The 11607-nt window shown below is 37.3% G+C and overlaps 1 pseudogene; it reads left to right on the top strand.

The window, feature by feature from the left end:
- Positions 1-1299: 1299 nt before the first annotated feature.
- On the top strand, positions 1300-9790 carry LOC110287655 (annotated as a pseudogene).
- The last annotated feature ends 1817 nt before the right edge of the window (positions 9791-11607 follow it).

The raw sequence follows: 11607 nt of genomic DNA, 5'->3' as shown, positions 1-11607 counted from the left end.
TCTGGACACATGCACCTTGGCTTCCCAGGGTCACTCCAAGAGCAGTAATAAATAATAACAAATTTGAAAAAGAATTTTGTATTGGAAAGGTTCTTTTTGACCAAGAAATAAGGCTAAAATTAAGCCAATACAGAAAATTTCATGAAGAGGAAAAAAAAAAAAAACTATAGAAGAATGATGTAACATGTCCCATGTCCAGCTTTTCCCCCTTATTTTCTACTGGCTCTCCTCTCAGGTATTAATGTAAGTGTAAGGTCAGTTACAAATCCATACTATTTACGATACAGTCATATCTATTATCAGATTGTATCCTTCATGGGCATTAGCTAATTTATGCTGCATGGTGACATTTATTTTCATATATCCTCCTCTCACAATATCATGCATGAATATATTATATGTAACAGGATTATGTACATGGGATTATTTGAGATTAAAACTTCATATTTTATCCTCCATGCTTCGCTATGATGTTCCCACACCCTACCTAGTAATCTTCCCATTCTACTATCATGGTTGCTGAAGTTACAGAAGTGAAGACTTTGATCCAAGAACCTCAGATGAGAGAGAATATTCAGTATTCCCTTCTAGGTCTGGATTACTCAGTAGGAACTTTCCCAGTTGAATCCATTTACAAGTACAACCATGGATCAGATGGTGTAGACTATGGCTGGGTGGAGACGTTGACCATCTCAGTTGATTAGGGTTTCAACCTGAAAGATATATATGTGTCTTAGATCACCTGCAGTATTAACCTTCAAATATTCCTTTGAAGGTAGTGTCTGGAAATCTCAAAGAGTCATGCATAAATAAAGAGTGAAAGAGCACTCAATATTCATGCATTTATCAAAATGTGTAAATAATTTTAAAGCAACTGTTTTATTTATTTCCAAAGTCTTGACTCTTTGTTATTTGAATGGGTTGTTTACAATTTTTCAATGATTTCAGTGTTTCCAATTGTCCTACCATTTTTACATGCTGAATATTGTATACAACTGACTGTGTCAATATCATAATGACTTAGTAAATTTTAATTTCTTTTCATATTTCCTAAAAATTAATTCTATGACCATTAGAAATATAAAGAACTTTAATAGAAATCTGCACAGGGTTCTCCCCTAAAATGGAAATCAGGGTCACTCCATACTAGGGTGTTTGGATCATTAAGTGAGTCAGATCCCTACCTTTCCAAACCCATCAGATACAGGTACCTCCCTAAAAGTAAACAGTTATCACTATTTCTTTAGAAATCAATCAAGGGCATATTTTAACAGAGATCATACTTCACATACTCCCAAGATGAGTGAGCAGGAGGTGACTTATTCAACTGTGAGATTTCATAAGTCTTCAGGATTGCAAAACCAAGTGAGGTCTAAGGACACTCAAGGACCCAGAGAATCTGGCCACAGAGGTAAGTGTTTTAAGTCTCTAAAATCAAATGTTTTTAAAATACATTTTAAACGTTAAAAATTAAAAGTATCTTATTAGCTTCTTTGCAAAAGTATAATGTTCCATTTCTTCTGGGCTTGGTTGTGCACAAGGGAGGGAGGGGAGAAAAGAATATTAGTTGGAGGGTAATCATGTACAAAATTGTTCAAAATTAAGTTTTAAAAAACAAAGCAATCCAGTTTTAAAGTTTATATATATATATATAAACTTTAAATAAATATATATATATATATATTTAAATCCCTACCATTATATATATATATATATATATATATATATATATATATATATATATATCGTTACCTAGTTACAAAGGAAACCAGATGGGTGGAGTAGAACAATGGGAGTCTATGTGGAAAAAAAATCTTGAAATAAAGAAGTGAGAAACCTTTAGGAGTTTTTTTTTATTATTATTATTATTATTTAGTCTAGTCAAGAAGAATTCTGAAACCTTTAAAACAAACTATAGTCCGAATAAACACCAAATGTTCTAGAAAAACAATCCTAAGAAAATGAAACTTGAACATTAGGAACAATACTTTCATTCTCAAAAAAAGTGTTTTAATTGTCGTAAGCATCATAATATCTAATGCAACATGGCATGGACAGTTGTCCCTCAGAAGAGTAAGTCTCCTACTGGAAATAAAGTTACAGCTGAAGAAAGAAGGCATAACAGGTTAGAGGGGCTGGAATGAGTAAACCTAGTGTGAGTTCCTCAAAACTTCAAAGAATAATTTTGTTTATTAATGAAAAAGCAGAAATATAACTTTTTATTATCAGTTTCATTCTGTGCACACTGTCACATCTGTGCTCCAAGCTGAGTATTCTTCTTTACTACAGTGGTAATCAGAGACATGAGCTTCAGATTCCAAATGCATTAGATAGACCAAAATATTCAGTATTATATAGAGCAAAAGCAAACTTAAAGAGGAAAAGATAGTGGATTTATAGACCTTTTCAAGGATGAGGATATATACAGATGTGTCCCTGAGCAGCTGTGGTTCCCTACCAGTTCTCAAGAACATCCATCCCTCTTTCTTCCTTTGTGTCCTCAGTTATCTTTCTTGCTGGACTGTGTGCTCCAGTTTGGTATCTTGTACTTGGATTGTAACTATGTCTCCAGTGCCTTCTCTAGAATGCACTTTTGTTCCTGAAGAACTGGTGAGGGCACATTCCTGTCTTCCAGCTCCTAGGTTGAATCTGGAAAATTCACAAGGCCAAGTCAGAAATAAGTTCGAAATTTTGTGAAAATTCACACACATAGGATTTGTATTGTGGGTGCATTTTAAGTAGAAATCTAAAATTTTGACATCAAATTTCAGTAAGTTTGTATCATTGACTTGTGCAAAATTTCCCCTTGGTTCGATGCTACACAACTTGTAATTAGTATTGAGATGTGTTCTTTTCATGGTAGTGATTTTCTTGCTTTGTTTTGTTGATTTAAGAGTGCTCTGTCCCCTAGCAGCTCATTGTGATAGTTCTTGGAATCCTCTGTGCCCTTCTGCTGGTAAAGGTTGCAGTGCTGGTGACAAATAGTGAATAATTGAGATGAATCTTGTTTTCTATTCTGCCTAAAATATAGCTTTAGACATAAACTATGTTGTTACACACTTTGTCCATTGTGCTGCCTATAATCCGGTAATGATCCATAATATCTGGACATTAGTAGTTTTTTCCTGACACACTGAACTGTCTTTCATACCTAATCTGTTACCTCTGAAACTGTTGGGAGTTGACATGTTTGGTCTCATATTTGGGTATGTTCCTTCTGAGGATTTCGTTATAATCTGCTTTTTGATCTAAGGTGATTATTAATCTTACATCAATGTTTTGTGATAAACAGCTATTCAAAGAATTGATGACATTCATTTCCTATTTCTTCAATGTATATTGAGGACATGCTTAAGGTAAAAGACTTCATCTGTACAGAGACATTAAAGGTTACAGTTTATTGGATTCCTCCACATTTGCAGAGGAAATAACTTCTAGCCTGTGCTAAAACATAACTATGTATGTGAATATATTGCATTCCATGTGTTCCAATAAGAATTGTGTCATTTCTTAACGTTATTTTAGTTGATATTTTCATGGTGTGTTAACTATTAACTGAATATTTTGCTTAGGCTGTTATTTGTAAATTTGTGCTTCAAAAAATGAAGTGATTGGAATTCTACCATAATTTTATTCAGTTGTATTTTTTATTTTAGAGTCAACTTAACCTAGACAAAAATTGATGTCTAAGTATGTGTTTCTATAGTGAATTAATTGAAGTGCTAATTTATAAATGTTAAAGTACCAATGAAAACAATGATTTGTAGGGGAAGGCCAGGTCAGAGAGGCAGGAGTTGTTGGATGGGTGGGGGAGCACCCTCATGGAAGCAGGGGCAGGAAGGATAGAATTGGAGGTTTCTGGAGGGGAAATCAAGAAAGGGGATAACATTTGAAATGTAAATAAATAAAATATCCAATAACAGAAAAAGTGAACATTTTTTTAAAAAGTCTTCATGCCTAGGTAGGGAGTTGGAGTGTCACTTATATACAGAGGTATAGTATTTAATTGTTTATATTAATAATTTGAAGTTTGGCTAAGGCATTTTTTAAAATGTTGATTCTTTATATTTTTAATATCACCAAAGTTACAGAATTATTTTTATTTTTTTTTATTTTTTTATTTGGTAAGTGACTGAATCAAACTGTTTCTTGATGTTCCCTCATACAAGCTGGTGACAATAAATGTGCTCCTAAAACAGTTATGGTAACTAAATGACTTATTACATTTAATAAATAAAATGAATAAGCATGAACTTCTTAAGGCATAAAAAAGACCACTGGGAAAGGCAAAATAAAGAAATGGAACCTTTTTCCTAGGAAAAAGGGAAAAAAGAAAATAGGGATTTGTTTTGGCTGTCAATATGAAGCTTTTTTTCTAATCTTAAATTTTAATATTCACTCTTTATGAGCATTTTTGATATTATGTCTGTGACTAATTTAGTTTTTCAGTGTAGTCAACAACAACAACAACAAAAAAAATGAACTGCAGGAAATTATAAACCGCCACCAGAACTGCAGCATCATGCAAAGTGACATCAGTTTAAAGGAAGAACTGCTAAGAAATAAGTCTATAGTGTGTGGTCTAGGCTCAATAGAGAACAGAACAGATGACTCAGCAAAACCAAGACTGTTTTAGATTCCTCTCAGCACACAGATAAGGATCAGGGGAGGACCATGAACACAGAATTACATTATCATCTATTGTTTCTTTCCTAGAAGCTTTGAAGTCCAACAGGAAGCTTAAGATGCTAGTGATCTCTGGGTTAATCTGTTGGGGATTTCTTGTTTCATGCAGAGACTTGGAAATCCAGAAATCCATGTTTGGATTAGGAGAATCTTATAGTTTTTAGAAGTCAGTGTCTGTTTGGCATTTGTACTGCTCCCTGGGGAGGGAATCAGTTATCCTGAGAATTTTTATTGTTTTGGTCTATAGGAAAATCTTAGTCTCCAGCTTTGCTGCTGACAGAATACCAAAGTTTTTAATTAAATAATTGTGTGTAGTGTGTGTGTGTGTGTGTGTGTGTGTGTGTGTGTGTGTGTGTGTGTCTATGTGCCTGAATTCCATCTGACTTATTTTGAGAGAATTGGCCTGTTTGTACCAAAGTGACCCTTCCTGGAGCAGACATGGGAACTACACCGTAGTGTGCATACATTGTTAGTGACAGATGAATGAAGCTAGAAAGATGAATAGACCAAGTATTCCAGGAAACTATTTTACCCTTCATCCTGACTGGTCATCTTTAACTGACACAGTTTATCCATCATCATTAATTTTTTTTTTTCAAATTTGGAGATAACAAAGAGCTCATGTATATAATCTTACCCATCTGTGATAGTAAAACGTGATTCTCATTATGTCAGGATTAATATATTTGAAACTTTTACATTATAAAATTTGTGATAGGAAAAAAGTTCCAAAATCATCTTGAACTATTCCAGACAAACGAAAAATGTTTTTGTCATTACTTTAAAATAACTTCATTATCTGAAAAGGGAATCATAATGATATAATGCCTATGATGATGAGGCTGAGGGAGAAGGATTATAACTTTCAGGACAATCTGAACATTGCAGCAAATTCCATGCCACCATGAGCTACACAAGGATACCTCTTCCAAGAAAAATGAAGTTTGGAGATGAAGTTTGTTAATATAGCATGGCCATTCCCAGCCCCTCACTAAACACAATATTCATATTGAGCTGATCTTGCTACAAAAACTGCACACACTTTAATATATTCAACTTGAAAATTTTGTGAAGGTGGGCATACCATTGAAGGGATCAACATAATCAGGAGCACAGGCTATGAACAACAAAATCTCCTTTATATAACTCTTATTTCTCTTAAGGTAAGAAGAACATGTAATACAGATATTGGAACATTGAAAAGTGCACAAAAGTATGTGGACCAGTGCACATATAATGCATTACTTCAGATCTAGAATTATGCCATCAGTTTAGCTTCCTTGAGTAGCAAGTGCTCATTGTCTCTTGTCCAGCCCCTGGTATCTTACAGGCTTCTACTTCATAGAGTTAGGCTGTTTTAGAAATCTGATCTGCCTGGAATCACAAAGATGTTCCTAAACATAGTGTGTTTCACTTTGCACACCATCATCAAGTTCATCCAAGTCCATCACAAGGGTCAGCATCACTCTTTGGGTTTTACTGTGACACATGATGTCATTCTCTAACACAGGGTGACTTGGAACTCACTGTATACCCAAGGCTGGACTGGAATTCACCACTTAGCCTAGGATGTCCTTACACTGGTGGTGGTGACACTACTGTCTCCTTATTTGGAGTGCTCAGGTTATAGGCATAAGTCATCATGCTGGGCTGATTCATTTCCCTTTAAGTATTCTTGTGAGTGTGTGTGTGTGTGTGTGTGTGTGTGTGTGTGTGTGTGTGTGTGTGTGTTACATTTTCTCTCCTGATTCATCAGTGATTGGCACATGAAATATTTTTTTTTATCTTGACCGTTACAAACAATGCTGCATAGATTATGGGTGTGCAGGGGGCTCTGGGCACTATAGAATCTCAATTTCTGAAACTTTTCTTTTTGTCTTTTATACAGGCTTAATAAATACATTATTCTGGTAAGAGAATACCAGAAAATTAGTTTAACCATTTGCCTTCTCTGTCGTAGGCAGCGAAGTTGAAATACACTGGTATGGTATAAAATGTTATCATTTCACCATGGACAGAAAAAAACATGGAGTGGGTGTAAACAAACCTGCCAGAATTCCAGCCTATCCCTTCTGAAGATAGATGATGAGGATGAACTGGTACTGCAGACTCTTACTTGCTCCTTTATTCTCTTAGACTCTGTCCCTAACCCTGAATAATGACATCCTGAATCCAGTTGTTTTTTCTCATTTGTATATGGTTTTCCTGTAATGTGAACAAAACTGTGGGACATAGATCTGTAAAGAGGAGACTCATTACCACAGAGACACTTGTATCTTTCAGTCCCATCTCTTTCTCCTGAGTCTACGAGAGAGTCCCTCAGAACATATATCTTTCCCTGATGAAATTTAACCCTTTGGTTAATTTTCATCATGTGGCTGGCAGTTATTTATCTCCATATACTACCAAGTAAACCCCCTCTGTCTAGAGTTTGCTCTTTGGAGTCCAAAAGTTAGGCTGCTTAAGAAGATGAGTAATAGGATGACAACCAGGAAAGTAGCTGAGCTCCGGTACTTTCTCCACAATAAGATGATATGACAAATGTAGAATTAAATGGTTTGACCAGTTAGTCCCATGTTGATTTTCACTGATCCTGTCCATATCATTACTGCACAGTATTCTTATATTTTGAAAAAAAATTCATATCCCTATTTAAAAATAATTCTTTAAAAGAAAAGGTTTTCAACATTCTGACATTCCTATTTTAATTATTACTAATGAAATCTCTTCAAAAATGAAAAGAGTATGTTTCTAGAGAAAGATTTCAGGAACACTTTGACACCTTTGTAGTTATAACATGAAACAATATTTGTACAATAATTTAATACATGTTTAAACAACAACATAAAAATTTTAATGTCAAATAATACTTTAATTTTCCACTTAATATAGTATTCATAACCAATTTTTAAAAATTTAATATTATTATTATTGCTATTAGTAGTACTAATAGTAATAGTAGTAATAGTAGTAGTAGTAGTATTTTATGTATTCATTTCTCACTCATCCTCTCCTGGTCACTGCCTCCTATAAGCCATACCCCATCACTCTGTCTTTGATCAGGTGGTGGCACCCAAGGTATTCCCTTACCCTGGCACATCAGGTCTTCATGATGCTAGCTGCATCCTCTCCAATGGTGGTGAGACAAGGCAGCCCAGTTAGAAGAACATAACCCATGTACAAGTACAGATTTTAAGATAGTGCCAACTACTGTTGTTCTGGACCCACTAAAGATCACAGTGTACATGTGCATGAAAGCATAGGTCCAGCCCCATGAATGTTCTTTGTTTCCTGGTTCTGAATCTGAGAGCCAAACAGGTCTAGGATAGTAAATTCTGTTGGTCTTTCTGTGGAGTTTCTATCCCCATCATCTTTCTACATATAATAGGGTCAGAGATTGATATTTTTCCATGGGATGGTTCTCAAGTTAAGCTGGTTATTAGTTGACTGTTTCTGCAGTCTTTGTTTCATCCACAATCTCTGCATTTTTTGTATACAGGAAAAGTTTTGGTTTAAAAGTTTTGTGGCTGTGTTGTTGTGACTATCACTCCCCAGGGATTCTTTCCTGTCCATAAGAGGCAACCTCCCCAAGCTAAATAGAGTCACAGCTAAGGATACCCCCATTGATTCCTATGTGCTTCCCCTATTCCTGGTTTCCATCTCTTCCTGTAGATGTCTCCTACCACCTCACCCATAAACATCAGTTACAGATTTCTATTCATTCTCATGGCCATCAGGTTATCTCTCCACCCATTCTCACACCCGAATCTGAAACCCCACAACCCCTCATGATCCCCTCTCCCACCCAGTTCACTCCCTCCATCAGCATTCTATGACTATTTCATTACTGTTTTCAAGTGAGACTCAGGCATCCTTGCTTGTGCCCGTCTTACTGGCTAGTCACATGGGTCTGTGGAGTGTAGCATGGGCATCCTGTATGTTATAGCAAATTTCCACTTATTATGGAATACATACCATGCATATCATTTTGGTACTTGGTTACCTCACACAAGATGATATTCTCCAGTTCTATCCAATCACCTGCAAAATTCATGATGCCTTTGTTTTTCACAGCTGAATAGTAGTCCATTGTATAGCTGTATCACATTTCAATATTGTTTCTACTTTTTGGATATTAGGAAGAAAACTCCTATGAATATTCAAGTATCTTAAAGGGATGGTGGAGAAGCTTTTGGTTATATGCCCAGGAGTGGTATAGCTGGTTCCTTTTTTTTTTTTTTCTCTGTGTAGTCCTGGCTGTCCTGGAACTTACCAGGCTGGCCTCGAACTCAGAAATCTGCCAGCCTCTGCCTGCCGAGTGCTGGGATTTCAGGCATGCACCACCACTGCCCAACCCTATAGCTGGTTTTTGAGGTAGAGCTACTGTTAGTTTTCTGTGAAATTAAAAAAAAATTCCAAAATGGTTGTACAAGCATGCACTCCTACCAGCAATAGAGAATGTCCCCATTGCTCCACACACTAACTAGCATGTGTTATTACTTCAGATTTAAATCTAAACCATTGCTATTGGTGTAAGGTGGGATATCAGAAAATGATCTGCATTTTCCTGATGGCATACATATTCAAATATTTCTTAATGTGCTTCTTTGGTATTAGAGATTTCTCTGTTGAGATTTCGAGTGTTTAGCTCAGGCATATAAGATGTAATAGATGAAATCGATACATCAGTCAAAGAAAATATTAAATCGAAAATTTCCTGACTTATTCAGGAAGATTTTGAGTTGAAGGCCAGTTTAGGCTACACATTGGGACTTCATCTAAGAAACCCAGTCATAAATCATGTCATGATCCCAATATCGCATGACACCCAAAGTTTTTATTTTGTCTAACTTATTGAACTGACATCAATTTTCATTTAAATGTGCTACTATTAGCAAGTCACTATAGAAAATAAACATGGTGGGACTGAAGGTTGGTTGGACAGGAAAGCAGGGAAAACAGGAATGGAGGGAACTTTTCCTGTGAGTTTGTCTCTCAACAAACACAGATAAATTTCATCATAGTGTGTGCTGTCTCCTTTAGAGAAGTTCCTTCAACTCCAGGTTACTCCAGACAATTACTGGATTGGATTGAAGTACAATAATAATAAAAATAATTGACCATAGATTGTTAATGGCCCATCTAAACTGTGCATTTCTGAACCCTTCAGACTCTAACACTTGTGTGGGAAATGGCAAGATCATGTGCAAAGACTTTTCCCTCATTTCACATAGTTTTTCTCATTGTCTATGGAACACATGGGTAAAGACAAGTTGCATAAAGCAGTGACTAAGCAAGTGTTACACAGGAAAGTTGTATGTTCACAGAACTGGCCAAAAGTCAATACTGCATACATGTCAGGATCAAGTCTTTTTTTTTATTGGATATTTTATATACATTTCAACAGTATGTAAATGTATAGAAACCCACTATCACATCCCCCTCACCCTACTGATACTAGGGTGCTCCCCTGCACATCCACCCACTCCTGCCTCTCTGCCCTGGAATTCCCCAACACTTGGGCATCAAAATTTCACAGTACCAAACAAGGGCCTCTCCAACATTGACACCTGACAAGGCCATCCTCTGCTACATGTACAGCTGGAGCCATAGGTCCCTCCATGTGTACTCCTTGGTTGGTGGTTTAGTCCCTGATAGCTCTGGGCTGTCTGGTTGGTTGATATTATTGTTCTTCCTATAGGGTTGCAAAACCCTTCAGCTCCTTCAGTCCTTCCTCTAACTCCTCCATTGGGGCACTCATGTCCAGTCCAATGGTTGATTCGAGCATCCAACTCTGTTTATGTCAGGATCTGGCAGAACCTCTCAGGAGACTGTTGTATCAGGCTCCTATCATCAAGGACTTCTAGGCATCCACAATTGTATCTGGGTGTGGAGTCTAGAAAGTCAACAGTGTAGAAAACTTTGCACTGATTCATTAGGTATCTTTATTAATAATATATACTTTTCTTGAGTATCTCATATACATCAAATCATATATAAACATATCATCCCCTAATCCCACTAAAAGTTGTAACATGTGCTCTACTAACTCATTTCTTTGTAACTAACTGTCCATAGGTGCATGGTTGAAGGTCGTCCACTGGAACAAGGAAACCAACCAGTGGCCAAACCTCAGTAAAGTATTGATTCTTCCTTTTCCAGCAGCTGTCACCTAAGAATAGTCATTTCATAAGGACAAATAATCTTTTAAGAAATCCTATCTTGGGCACAGGCCCCAGACTTCCAGCCACCTTCCAGCCGGGGAAAAGAAGTCTGAGTGGAGAGGGAGCGCCTAGCCTGAGCATCGGCAGCAGACATCTTTGTTCCGGGACCCCGCTGGGTGTATTCTGCACAGGTGAGAGTATGGAATACAGAAGCTAAAAGCTTCTGGGATGGGGGGAGCCACAGAGCTTCTAAGGCAGCCCCCTTTTCGGGCCCCAGACAGCTGGCCAATTTTCTGGCCAGTGGTTAGGGATCCGACCAGCCCAGGAACACTTTGCCTGTGCATCAGCAACAGACATCTTGGTTCCGGGACCCCGCCGATCTTGGTTCCGGGACCCCGCCGAGTGTATTCTGCACAGGACCCTGACATCCGGCCACCTTCCGGCCACTGGAAAGGGGTCTGAGCAGAGAGGGAGCGCTTTGCCTGAGCATCAGCAACAGACATCTTGGTTCCGGGACCCCACCCAGTGTATTCTGCACAGCCCCAGAGATTACCAGATGTCTAAAGGCAAACACAAGAATTCTACTAACAGAAATCAAGACCACTCACCATCATCAGAACGCAGCACTCCCACCCCACCTAGTCCTGGGCACCCCAACACAACCGAAAAGCTAGAAAGGATTTAAAGGCATATCTCATGATGATGGTAGAGGACATCAAGAAGGACTTTAATAACTCACTTAAAGAAATACAGGAGA

This window comes from Mus caroli, unplaced genomic scaffold, assembly GCF_900094665.2.
Source record: "Mus caroli unplaced genomic scaffold, CAROLI_EIJ_v1.1 scaffold_4670_1, whole genome shotgun sequence".
Classification (NCBI taxonomy): Eukaryota; Metazoa; Chordata; class Mammalia; order Rodentia; family Muridae; genus Mus; species Mus caroli.
This window is presented reverse-complemented; position numbering and strand designations above follow the sequence as displayed.